The sequence below is a fragment of the Miniopterus natalensis genome, chromosome X (genome assembly GCF_054644295.1).
Source record: "Miniopterus natalensis isolate mMinNat1 chromosome X, mMinNat1.hap1, whole genome shotgun sequence".
NCBI lineage: Eukaryota > Metazoa > Chordata > Mammalia > Chiroptera > Miniopteridae > Miniopterus > Miniopterus natalensis.
Window position 1 is genome coordinate 32,786,607 of NC_142103.1, and position 14,033 is coordinate 32,800,639.

The window sequence follows — 14,033 nt, forward strand, 5'->3', positions numbered from 1 at the left end:
ATTTTATTCATCCACATTCATCAAAGATATCATTATTTAGTTATTTGTTGGCTTACCTGTTTATTGTGTATTTCTATCTTGCTCTATAAATTCCATAAGATCAGAGATCTCTCTTGTTCAGCGTTGAATCCTTAGCACATAGTATAATGATGCCACATTATAGACGCTGAATAAATATTTGTTGAATGAGTAAATGCATGGGTATCGGCTACAATGAGCAAAAGAGACAAGAGGGTTTCCAAAAGCAAGGTTGTCAATGGTAGCAATGTAGCTAGCCTGTAAATACAGATAAACAGTTACAATTAGTTCATATTTAATAAAATGTGTAGTCCAAACATAGAGATATTAATGTTTGCTTTTTTACAAGAGTGTAAAATTACACATACATGCACAAGGTGGCATGATAAAACATCCATCAACTTGGCTGCTTTTGTCTTTATCTTTTGTATAATAGTCAGCCTTTGATGAACTTACAACCTTCACTGAATGACCAGTACCTGGTGGACCCTATAATAATATAGGCTTTCTATGAAAATGAGGCGATAACTAGGAATTGTTTTTTTTTAAATATATCTTTATTGATTTCAGAGAGAGGAAGGGAGAGGGAGAGAGAGAGAGAGAAATATCAGTGATGAGAGAGTGATTGATTGGCTGCCTCTTGCACGCCCCCTGCTGGGGATCGAGTCCACAATCCGGGCATGCGCCCTGACCAGGAATCAAACCAGGATCTCCTGGATCGTAGGTCTCAGTGGCTCAACCACTGAGCCACACCCGGCCTGGCGATTTTTTTTAAATAATATTCTTTTTATTGAGTGTATGTAGTTTTCTCCCTTTCATTCAAATGCCTCATTGGAAATGTCAGTAAAGGAATCCAAAATGTAATAAATTCATAACAGCACCAAGAATGAGAGGACAAGGCATTAATGCACTTGAAATGCATGTGCATTTGTGGATTATGGAAGACAGATACATCCTACTGATGGATAAACTACATCAAGAGCTACTGCCCAGTATAGACACAGGAGAGAGCTATGGGACAGATGGCAGTGTGATAAAAAGGCTGCAAATTCAGCATAAGTAGGTACAAAGAGTGACAAGTGGAGTAATGATCAAATTGATTACTTTAGTACACTTAAACTAGTCGTGCCCTCCACATGTGAAGTTATGAAATTTAATCTTGGCTTAAAATCACAGATCTGAATTATAGAAAATAAGACAATCTGCCTGAAAATACTTAGTTCTCTTAACATGGATATTGGAATCTCACAGGAAAGCCTTCCTAATTTTGTAATGGAGTGGGAGTGCTTGCTCATTTTTCAGCCACAAACTCACATAAAAGCAGCTTGTCCATTATATACTCTCCCTGCACACATCGAGCTGTGATCTCTGTCACTCGAATGATAAAACGGCTGGGGAAACAGACATGTAAACACAGAGGAAATCTAGACTGCCTAGTCTTCGATTCACAAATATAAATGAACAACTAAGAATCAAGAGGTATTTGAGGAAAAACCCCTTTTCCCCTTTTTGGTAGAGCGAGCGTGAATGAATGAATGGAATAATTGATCTTAGAGGCATCACATAAAATCTAAGTAACAAATATTCCTGTCCTCAGAAATATTTGAGAAATAATACAATACATAAAATATGATCAGATTGCTATAAAAAGAATCAGATACAAAGCAGAGATGTCTTAGAAGTTAAAAAATTTAATTGCCAAACTAAAAAAAAATCAATAAAAGAGTTAGAAAAATTGAGGCACAGAAAAAATGGAAAAAAAGTCAGAGATGGAAAATATGAGTGCAAGCATTCCAACATTTATTTGGAATTCTAGAGGAAACAGCTAATACAAGCAGTAACAATCAAATAAAAAATAGAACAATTTCTAGAAGAAATAGTCCTAGAATTAAAGCAGCATCTAAGTTTGCAGATTGAAAGGGACTATGGAGCAAGGATAAGATTTAAATATCAAGAATGAAGAGATTCTGGCTGGTGTGGCCCAGCAGTTGAACATCGACCTAGGATCCAGGAGATTGAGGTTTGATTCCCAGTCAGGGCACAGGCCTGGATTGCGGGCTCGATCCCCAGCAGGGGGCGTGCAGGAGGCAGCCGATCAATGACTCTCTCATCGTTAATGTTTCTCTCTCCCTCTCCCTTCCTCTCTCTGAAATCAATAAAGCTATTTTTTTTTAAAAAAAAAAGAATGAAGAGAATATCCTAAATATATGCCAAGATAAAAAATATATACAAAGGAATATAAATGAAATTGACATCAGAATTCTCGTTAGTTACACTGGAAGATAGAAGAGAATGAAAGAATGCATGTAAGTTCCGAAGGAAAATGATTTTGAACTTGGAATTCCATACCTAGATAAACTAGCATTTAGATACAGGCGAAAAGGAGATATTTTCAGACATATAACTTATATATGTCCTATGATGTTTCTCAGTCTTTTATGGAGTAAGAAAAAAATTGAGAGTTTAGTATCTTCCTAGGCACAAATTAGAAGTTAAGAAAGATTTGTGTCCTTTCTGCAAGAATTTAGAATGAGTTTTGAAAAACATTTGAATAACTGTGAGGCAGTATTTTGTGTGCTTGAGAATATAAAAACCAGTCTACTTGTGTTGTATTCCTGGTAGATTACTTCTTAGCTGTTTTTCCCTGTGTAAGTTACTTAATCAGACCTTCATTTCTACATCAGTAATATGGGGATATTAATAACCTGTTTTGAACACAATATTTTGACTATATACCTGCTAGGTTGTTGTGATAATTCAATAATGTGATCCATACAAGCTGATGAAATGAGTCTCTGACTCAAAGTAAATACTCAGTAGAGGTTAACTATTATTGTCCACTTTTAAGATAACCTCAAACTTCAAAATATAATCATCAACGAAATTATTTTTATCATAAAATTGCTGTTTAGGAATTGAGCAACTATGATAATGTTATATTCTTATTTTTGTTGAATATGTTTTTATTGATTTCAGAGAGAGGAAGGGAGAGGGAGAGAGAGCTAAGAACATCAATGATGAGAGAGGGTCGTTGATCAGCTGGGCTGCCTCCTGCACGCCCCCTGCTGGGGATTGAGCCTGCAACCTGGGCATGTGCCCTGACCTGGAATCGAACCGTGACCTCCTGGTTCATGCGTCGATGTTCAACCACTGAGCCATGCCAGCCGGGCTGCTGTATTCTTATTTTATTCTGATATGCTTGTAAGTATATTAGCTGGAAATATGTGTAAGTGTGGTAAATGCCTGTGGAGGGCCTCCTAGAGATAAGAGCTGCTTTCTTATATTTTGGTATTGGTTATCATTTTGTCCTGATATTTATCATTCAACCTCACAAGACATTGTATTACAGAAATATAGTCCTGTGCACTTCTTTGTTATTTTAATATGATAATTGATACATTTACAATTGATTACATTTTGTTGTGTCATAATGTTTCACAATGTTGTGCTTTTCAGAAATATTGTCTTGTTTAATTTTTTCAGTCTTGTATATGTTAAGAGACAGTGTATTTTGTAATTATTTAAATGTGAATCTACACCAATTATTTAAATTGCAAATTTTATTTTTTAAATATCAGCCAGAAACCTTGGGTTACCAAACTGCATCCTTGAAAGTCTCAAGGAAAGGCAATTAATATTCCAGGCAAAATTACAGTATTAAATCTTAGGTGAACTTAAAGAATTACATCTCATTTCCTCTTTCTGTATAGAAAGACTTACATAAAATTGATCCAAAAATCACATTAAGTTGTTACTGACCTATTCTCAGAAAAATGCTGTTGTTGAAAAGAGGACTGGGAATGGATGGCTCTCATTATTTTAAGAAAATCAATTTAATGACTTAGCTTATGAATGTCTTCAAATATTTCCACCATGTATATTTTAATTCTGCATGTGGAAGAGGTAAACTGTCAATGACAGTTACCAGTATATGCTCCCTCCACCTTTTTTTTTTTAATCCTCACCTGAGAGCATGTTTATTGACTTGAGAGAGAGAGAAAGAGAGAGAGAGAGAGAAACATCGATCCGTTGCCTCCTGTACACGCCCCTCCTGGGGATCAAACCTGCAACTTTTTTGGTGTACAGGGACGACACTCCAATCAGCTAAGCCACCAGGCCGGGAGAGGGAAAGTACAGATGGTAGATGGGAGAAAGACAATGAAATAGTCAAATAGAGTAGCAAGATTGTACCAAAATATAAAGTGAATTTGGTGGGAGCTTATTTTTACAGGAGAAAATTGTGTCAGAAGTATATTTTAAGTGCGTATAGTCAAATTAGTACCAAAAGTTTAGGTGTGATCTAGTTGTTGGTCTAAAGAAAGCATTGATTCAATTGGAAGGGTTGTATCGAAAACTATAATCTCGTACCGTTAACAAAAATCCAAAATAGGGCCTACACAGAACAAAGAGATTGGACTATTATTCAAAATCAGGATTAAATAAATCTGTTGTAGAAAAGACAGAACATACAAATTCTTATTTAGAGACCATGGGGACAAACAAAAACATGAATAAACATAAGTATCTCTACAGAGGGGAAGTCATGGTATAATAGGATGAGTGTTGATTACTGAAAAGAAATACAACACAACCTTTATTTATGAATATTTCATGAAAATAAAAATATAATTTGCAAAAACAATTATTAATAATATCAATAATAATACTTAAAAAGATGAGAAATCTCCAAATTTTTAACATAAATTAGATCTGGTTGATAGGAGGTTTAAGGGAATGAAATGGCGGGTAAATTTGTCATTTTACAATAGAAGAGAGAAGTACAGGTTAAATAAGTCTCAGGTTAAAAATAGCAAATGTTTATGTAATATCTGTTAGATCTGAACAAATACATGATCTGGTACATGTGAGATGCAGTGATTGAACAGGGAACTCCTAGGAGAAGAGAAATTAAATGGGAGAGGGCACAGATGGGATAAAAGGGTAAGAAATAATAAAGGAAACACATTTTAAGTAAAGACAGGTATATTTATACCAAAGTTGATTTTTATTCTTTACAAAGAGTCTATATAATTTTTATTAAGCTTCTGAGTGAATGTGCAATAATCTCAAAAATTGATGTCTAATGTTTGCTGGAAACGGAGATATTTATTTCAATAACATTATTGATTTGAGACACATTGAGCAAATATTTTAATTTTCGTGCATTTTTTTGTTTTCTTTAGTATAGTTTTAATGACATCATACGATGACCTGTGGTTCCATTATCATATTTCATGAAATCTATGCTAGGCCACTATGATGGTGGCTGGGATGCCAAATATATAAGATTAGTAAAACATCCATGAATAATGTAATTGGAGGTAATAAACTTCTTGTTTACTATTTCAAATGAGAAACTTCATGTCATCACTGTTAATCACTTTTTTTTACCCTAGAATGTTAGTGTACTTTTTGCATTCTGAATAAGTGAAATGTTAATTTTTTACCTTAATATAATACCTGTTAGTATCATATATGCAGTTTTTACAGGTATCCTTAGGGACTTGACTTTTGCTTTCCTCTCTTGCTGCTATGTTTGAGATGATTTCCTCTCACCTAATGGTGCTGTCTGTTTATAGGGTTTTCGTATAGGCTTTCTCATTAGTGATGCTAGTATTAGTCCTAGCTTCTGTATCACTGAATTTGTGGCAAAGTAGACTTACAACTGGAGCTCTTTTTGGTAATTAAAAGACTCTTTCACCCCTGTCCCCCTTTCGCTTAACTTTCCTGGAAAGCAATTGTTTATGATAGGGAAATGCTTCAGTTCTCCCAGCTAATAAGTTGGCATAACTCATGAGTAGCAAATTCAGAGATTCTAATTAAACTTCATTACAATTATATAGTTAAATATATTACACTCAGCATTCTAGATTTTTTAAAATTAAGGCTATTATAACGATATATTGCTTTGTTCCAAAGAGCATGTGCCTCTATTTTATGAGTTTGGATGGAAGCCATCATAAAATGAGGAGTAAGATTTAAAGTTGGGTTTCAAACTACCTGAGAAGTGCCCTGACATTAGAGAATAAATTGGTAGTTTTGAAAACTAATAATGACTTCTGTTTTGGAAGATGATGCATGGCGATTATTTTAAAATTCAAGCAATCCGGAAGAGCATGTAGAAGAAAATATAACCATTTTTTGCAAAACCCCATCATCTATCAATAACTATTATTGATAGTTGATGAAAAATATTGCAGATAATACGTCACATTTATGCAGATATACAGATTGAAAAGATAAAGGAAAAGCCAGAAATCTACATAAAATGATAGACATGGAAGGACAGAAGGATAACTGAATAGACTGATGACTGGGTAAGTGGATCAATATAACTGTTTCTCCAAAATGGGGGTGTCTCTCTCTCTCTCTCTCTTTCTCTTGCTCTCGTTCTCCTAATCTCTCTCTCTCTTCCTTTGTGATTTACCTATTGCAGGGGTATGCTCTAATCCCTAGCTCTTTATGCTTGGTGTATCTACTATCCATTTTTGCTTTGTGATTACCATGAAGCTTGCATAAAACATAATAGTTGGTTTTAATCTGATAACAACTTACCTTCACTAGTGTGTGTAAACTCTGCACTTTTATTTTCACTCCTCTATTGATGTGCTATTGATGCCCCACTTTACATCTTTACATCTTTTTATATTGTGCATCGAATAAATTATTGTAGCTATAGTGTTATTTTTAATATTGTTTTTAAACTTTTGTATTAGAGATAAAAGTGAATTATACAGCCTCATTACAGTAGTGGATTATTATGAATTTGACTCTGCTCTTACCTTAACCAGTTAGTTTTATACTTTTATACCTGTTTGTTGCTTAGTGTCCTTTTATTTCAACTTGAAGAACCCTCTTTAGCATTTCTAATAAGTCAGGTCTAGTGGTCATGAACTCCCTTAGCTTTTGTTTGACTGGGAATGGCTTTACCTCCCCTTCATTTCTGGACAGTTTTGCTGAATATAGTATTAAATATAGTATTATTAGTTAACAGTCATTATAATGATAGAGATATTAACCCTTTGACTGTGATATATTTTAGAAATTTCCTCCCAGTTTGCAAGTTATCTTTTGATTTTCAGTTTGAGTGTTTGTGATCCTTTACAAAATTTTATATAGTCAAATTTATCAGTCTTGTCTTTTATTGAATCTGGATTTTGAGACATAGGTGAAAAGTTTTCCCTACATCCAAAATTTTTGTAGTAATGGTTTCATTTTTTACATTTCGACCTTTGACCTATTTGGAGTTTATTTCTATGTATGGCGTGAAACAGGCTGTCTCTTTATCTTCTAAAATGACTAAGTGGTTGTTCCAGCACCATTTGAAAAATTAATCTGTCTTTGTCCCAGTGATCTGAGATGCCACATTATCACATCCTAAATTTTCATGTATGCTTCGATCTGTTTCTGGACTTCTCATGCTGTCCCACTGGGCTGTTGGCATATTCATACACCAGGACTGCATTATTTTTCTAACAGAGGTCCATAGTATGCTCGAAATGTATGGTCCTCCCTGATCACCCCTTTTAGGTGTGTTTTTTTCTCACCGTTTACTGTTTTTTTTCTGTGTGTGTGCTTCCATATGGACTTTTAGTATCAACTTTTGGGCAGAAGGAAAAAAGAAGTTGCTGATTTTTTAAATTGAGATTTTTCTTACTTTAGGAATTATCTTAGAGAGAACTGACATCTTTATGTTGTTGCGCCATCTTATTCAAGGGAAAGGGATGTTTTTGCATATCCTTTGTTATATCTTTCATGAGTGTTTTAAAATTGTCCTCATGTAGGTTCTGCACATTTCTCGTTAATTTTATTCCTAAGTATTTCATCTTGTTTCTCTTCTATGTGGGGATCTCTCTACCATTATATTTTCTAACTGTTATTGTTTGTGTTTGTTGTAGAGGTTATTAATTTCTATATGATGATTTTATGTCTTGCTATCTTACTGAATTAGTTTATTGTTTGAGTTAGTTTTAATGTTGAGTCTCTAGACTTTTCCAGATGTCATCTGCAAACACAGGTATTTTTTCCTTCTTATATTTCAATTCTTATTACTTCAGATTAATTGTTCTTTTGTAATCGCGTTGGGTAATACCTTGTACAGTGCTGAATAGTAGAGGAAGTAGTGGGCATCTTTGCATTTTTCTTGATCTGAGTCAAAATGGTTATAATGTTTTCCTATTAAGTAAGATGCTGGCCTTAGGGCTAAAAAAGCAGAGATGGGGCCCGGCCGGGCGTGGCTCAGCGGTTGAGCATCGCCCTAGGATCCAGGAGATCGCGGTTCGATTCCCGGTCAGGGCACAGGCCCGGGTTGCGGGCTCGACCCCCAGCAGGGGGCGTGTGGGAAGCAGCGGATCAATGACTCTCTCATCACTGATGTTTTGATCTCTCTCTCCCTCTCCCTTCCTCTCTCCGAAATCAATAAAGATATATTTTTAATAAATAAAAATAAAGCACAGATGGAAACAAGAAGACCAGTTACAAGTCTATGGCAGTAAAGGTGACGGCAGTGGAGATGCAGAGAAGCAGACAGATTTGAGATATATTTCTAGGTAGCAGCAGCCTACTTAGAAGTGGATGTGTCATAGGAGAGGAAAGGGAAACGTTAACATTAAGGCTTTTAATTCAAGCAACTGGGTGTGTGTTTATATTGTCTTCTCATAAATATTGTAGGATCCTTGATAGTAAGCAGCTGTAGTGTAGTGGTTAAAATTTCATGCTTTGGAATCCAATTGCCTTGATTTCAGTTCAGCCTCTAGCACTTGCTATATGGTCTTAAACAAGTTACTTAATCACTCTAAGCCTTGACTTTCTTCCCCATGTGCACAAAAGATGCTGCTGCTAATACCTAGAGCACAAGGTGTTTATAAGGATTAAATGAAATAAGAAAAAACAAGCGTAAATAGCAACAATAACAAGAAACCCTCAGCTTGCATATACAGCGCTTGGATACATAAGGCCTCAATAACTTAGCTACGAAGATGACAATGAAGATGCTGCTGATAGTTCTGTGTCATTAATACCACCTGGTGGCTACAGGTACTCCAGAAGTACCATCGGATCAATGATTGGGCTCAATATTGCCCCGTGATGTAAGAGTCCATCTTAGGTCATCGTCTCACATTGCAAATTCCTGTGAGCATTCTGCCTTATATCAGGTTAATGTTTACTTTTTAGAACGATGAAACTTTTAAAGTGCAGTAAACTAAAGGTATTCTTAAAAAATCTCAGGTTCTTTCTCTGGTGAGACTATATATTTGATAAATAGACCTGGTAAAAGCTACTGGTAAAACATAGGCAGGTTAATCAATTCCAAAGCTGTATTTGTGTCGGTGCACACCAATTTGCCCGAAACAGATGTAATTTGTATTTGAAAAAAAAAAAAAAAAAGGCAAAATTTCTCTGGCACCAAATCAACAAGGTGACTGCCTTTTAATATGTTGTCATTTGTGTGGCAGCCTGGGAGGTAAGAGTGGGTGTTATCATTCTGTACTTTTCTGTGAACTTGAGTAAGAATTCCATTTCTGAGCAGTGGGTTTCATATTGTCATTTACTTGGTTAAATTCCCATGAAGTAAAGAAAAATGCACTGTCATTCAGGATACTCTTGCTGGGAAGAATTTTAAGTAAAAACACCATATACACTCTATTGTCTAGAAATAGCTCATTACTTATCAAAAAAAAAAAAAAAAACACAAAAAACTTAGTTGCTTCTACTCGTTAAATTTTTTTAAATTTATCTTTATTGTTGAAAGTATTACAGGTGTCCCATTTTGCCCCCCAATTGACCCCCTCCACCTCGCTCCCAGCCCCTCCCCAGGCCTTCACCCCGTCATTGTCTGTGTCCATGGGTTAGGCACATATGCATATAACTTCTTTGGTTAATCTCTTCCCACCCTCCACCTCCCTTCCCTCTTCCCTCTGAAATATGACCGTTTGTTGCCTGCATCAAATCTGGATCTATTTAGTTCCTCAGATTCTTTTGTTCATTAGCTTCTTGTTAAAGAAGACCCTTCAACATTTCTCATTATATTTTGAATCTGAATATAGTTCTTATAGCAAGTTATTCTTTTTAAAAGAATAGATATTTTTATTGATTTCAGAGAGAGGAAGGGAGAAGGAGAGAGAGAGAGAGAAACACCAGTGATGGGTCATTGATCGGCTGCCTCCTGCGCGCCCCCTGCTGGGGGTCGAGCCCGCAACCCGGACCTGTGCCCTGACTGGGAATCGAACTGCGATCTCCTGGATCCTGGGTCGATGCTCAACCGCTGAGCCACGCCAGCTGAGGGCAAGTTAGTCTCTTAAAGGGTGGTGCTCCTGATGCCCCTGTAGCTTCAGACACTACATCCACACACAGTTCTATTTCATGTTGAATTTTTTAAGTATTCGCACATTCTTATGGCTAGAGATGCAAGGAAAGGATGCAAATTCACTTTCAAGTCGAAATATCTTTATAAATCGTCTGTGTCATCCAGCTGCATGAAAGTGCGAGGCGATTATTTATTGCCTTCAGAGTGACGGTCATGACATCTGGTGTCGAGGGAAAGACAACGAGGCCCAGATCCTGCTGCGGTTTTGCCTCCGCTGCTTCTGAGCGAAGCCAGTGGGCGCTTGGTGCGTGAAATGACGACGGTCTATAAACTTTGATAATTTCATTCCGCGGGAGCCTTCACCTTTGTCGTCTGGAGTATAACAGCCACAGTGACGTGAAGAAAATTTTCAATACGCACTACGATTTTCAAGTCCCTTTTACCTCGTACATCTGTGTAACAAGATTATGAGTCGCGATTTCCCCTTTGATCGGAAGGGCATTAGTGATGGGCATCCTTACTGTTTGGCTTCTCCTGCCACATTGTGCATTTCGTTCTGCCTGGAATATAAACATTCTTGTATCGGTCGTTGGGAGTCTTACGTCTGGGAGTTCAGAGCGGTTATCTCTGGCGAACAGAAAGCCATTTCCCGAGCTGTGATTATGCTTAATGGTTCATAAATGTCCGCATCACCATGCCCCCGGTTACTTTTCCTGCTTGTGCATTTTCATCCCTACTAGTTATTCTGTAAGACCCCTTGCATGATGGAAATCCTTCATCCTGTATCCCTGAGCCGGAGTGTCCAATTTACATTAGATTTTCTTGCTGTCTATACTGTAATCAATTTTTAGATACTTTTTAAGAAGACCCGGTGGTCAGACGGATTCTAATACTGCATTTAAAAAGAAGAGCATCTATGCATATGACCTTATTTGCGTTATGCTGATCATGGAAGATAAATCTAGTGTTAAAATGAAGTAAAAACAACGAATGTTATTCAAAAATAAATAGACAGGCAGTGCTCTCACAATACAGCCCCGTAAAAGCTGTTGTTCGTGTCCTTTGTAAAGCAAACACTGAAACCTTGTTTTTTGGACCTTGCTCCTGCTGAAAGGATCCAGAGAACAATGGTTTCTCCAAACAGAAATGGAAGTTTTGGCTTTAATTTCTCAGTTGGGGATAGGAGGATTTTTTTGAGATACATCATTACAATAGGAGTTAGATCCTAGCACAGACCTAGTAGGTTGTTTTCATAGATCAAGGACCTGGAGAGGGATGGAATCGGGAAGAGAAACTTACATGAAACTAGCATATGATGTGAGGTTGATTTTGAAGCCCCGCGACTCAGGCATAGGGCTGAACATGTTACTAGAAAATGCAGAGACACCCAATTTGAATCAGGAAAGTGAGACTGAGCATCCAGATTTCTGGTACAAAACTCCTTTGCCATGAAATCTTTCCGTGTTCGGTAAAGACGATCTCATTTTCAGTTTCTGCCAATCAGAATTTTGTACCTTCTGTCCAGATTCCCTGGTTCAGGGCATGTGACCCAAGCTGGCTCAATCAGGGGGACATGCTGGGACAGAAAAATAGTTTTTGGTCTATAAAATAGTAGCTATTTCACCGCCTTGCATTGAGAAAGTCTGCACGCTAAAAGGGGCAGAGCTTGAGAGACACGCTGATCAAATGGCACCTCGAGCCTCTCCTGCCTTTGGACTTTTCCTTATATGAACAAATAAATCCCCTCATTTGTTTAAAGAGTTTGAATTATGTTTTCTGTTGTTCAGAGCATTCAAAGCCCCAAACTGGTTGAGAAGGGTGTGAGTGAACCTCAGGAAGCTGGTGAATGCTGATTTTCCTAAAGATTGGATCTGGGAAGGGCTGGAGCCACAGGAAGTCCAGTTTTCAGCAAAACTGCATCATCCTTTCAGAAAGGAAGTCTCTGGGGTCATTCGCACACTTTCAAAGCAACACCACCATCGCCACAAATGACTGGGGGGGGGGGGGGACACTGGCATGAAAAGGAGGAACAAAACACTGGAAATGCTGCTGAATCAGGAAAGTCTGATTTTAACCTGAGAACTGTCCGCCCTCTCCCAATAGAAAGGATCACCTTCCTGTGCGCCTCTGAACAGTTTTCTGTTCCGGCTGCATCCTCTTGCTGGGTTTTTCTTTCAGTCTTTTTAGTTTTGTCTTTTAAGGGTTAAACAGCAACAAATCATTGCAAGGTATTTTAACAACTACCTTAAGGCACTTGGAAAGGGCATTTAAGTAGTGGAATATGAGTCTTGAGCAAGGCTTTTCCAACCCGTCAGAGTCACCTATGGAGCTTTTAAAACCCCAGACCTTGCAACCTGGAAATCTGATGCAAGGAACTATTTCACATCTGGAAAAACTGACTTAAGGAAGGTCAGCCACTATTTCCTATATATTTTCATGGGTTTAGATTCCCCAAACCAGAAAATCTCCCTTCTAATAATATAGTATTTTAAACCAAGTAATGATATGCAGTTGTCATTTACATTCTTATTTAAAGTATCTGTGCAGCTGCCCTGGACAGTTTTGCTCAGTATTTAGAGCATCAGCCCACGGACTGAAGGGTCCCGGGTTCGATTCTGGCCAAGGGCATGTTACCTGGGTTGCAGGCCCAATCCCCAGCCCCGGTCAGTTCGAGAGCAGGAGGCAACCAACCGATGTGTCTCTCTCACATGGATGTTTCTCTCTCTCTGCACCCCCTTCCACTCTCTCTGAAAAGCAAAGGAAAAAATATCCTCAGGTGGGAATAAAAAAAAAAATATATCTGTGCAGCTGGTTATATCAGGTCTTGATTCCATCAGTATGGCTTATACTACTATAAACTGATTTTTAAAAAAATATATATCTTTACTGATCTCAGAGAGAGGAAAGGAGGGGGAGAGAGAGAGACAGAAACATCAATGATGAGAGAGTCATTGATCGGCTGCCTGGCCCGCAACCTGGGCCTGTGCCCTGACTGGGAATCGAACCCTGATTGCCTGGATCCTACTTCGATGCTCAACCGCTGAGCCACATCCAGACAGGCTATAAACTGATATTTTAAAGCTGTGTCAAGGGCAGGGATTTGACTTAAGATAGACCTAGATTCTAAACCTGATCAATTAATCAGTAATTTGATTCTACCTCAATTCCCTCATTTATAATGTATAAATCCTATGCCTTCTTCAAAGGACTTTTGTAGGAAATAAGTATGATGAAGTTACGTAAAACACCACAGAATTTTATATAAAGTAGAAGCTAGTAAATTGTAGTTTTTGTTATTTGAATTCTCTATTTAATTCATTTACATATCATTTAAAAAATAAGACATATAAAAATAGTATTTGTTTTAGAACGGTTATGGAAAATTACCAGTTTAGAGAAACTTGGTGTAGCAAAGATGGGCCAATCAGTTTAAATTCTTTTTTTTTTTTAAATATATCTTTATTGATTTCAGAGAGAGAAAGATAGAAACATCAATGATGAGAGTCATTGATCGGCTGCCTCCCGCACGCCCCCTACAGGGGATGGAGCCCTCAACCCGGGCCTGTGCTCTGACCGGGAATCGAACCTCCACCTCCTGGATCCTTAGTGGATGCTCAACCACTGAGCCACTCTGGCCAGGCCCAGACCAATCAGTTTAGTTCTTGCAGCCCCAGCCAGGTTGTCAGTGGAAGAAAAGCTAAAGGCTCAG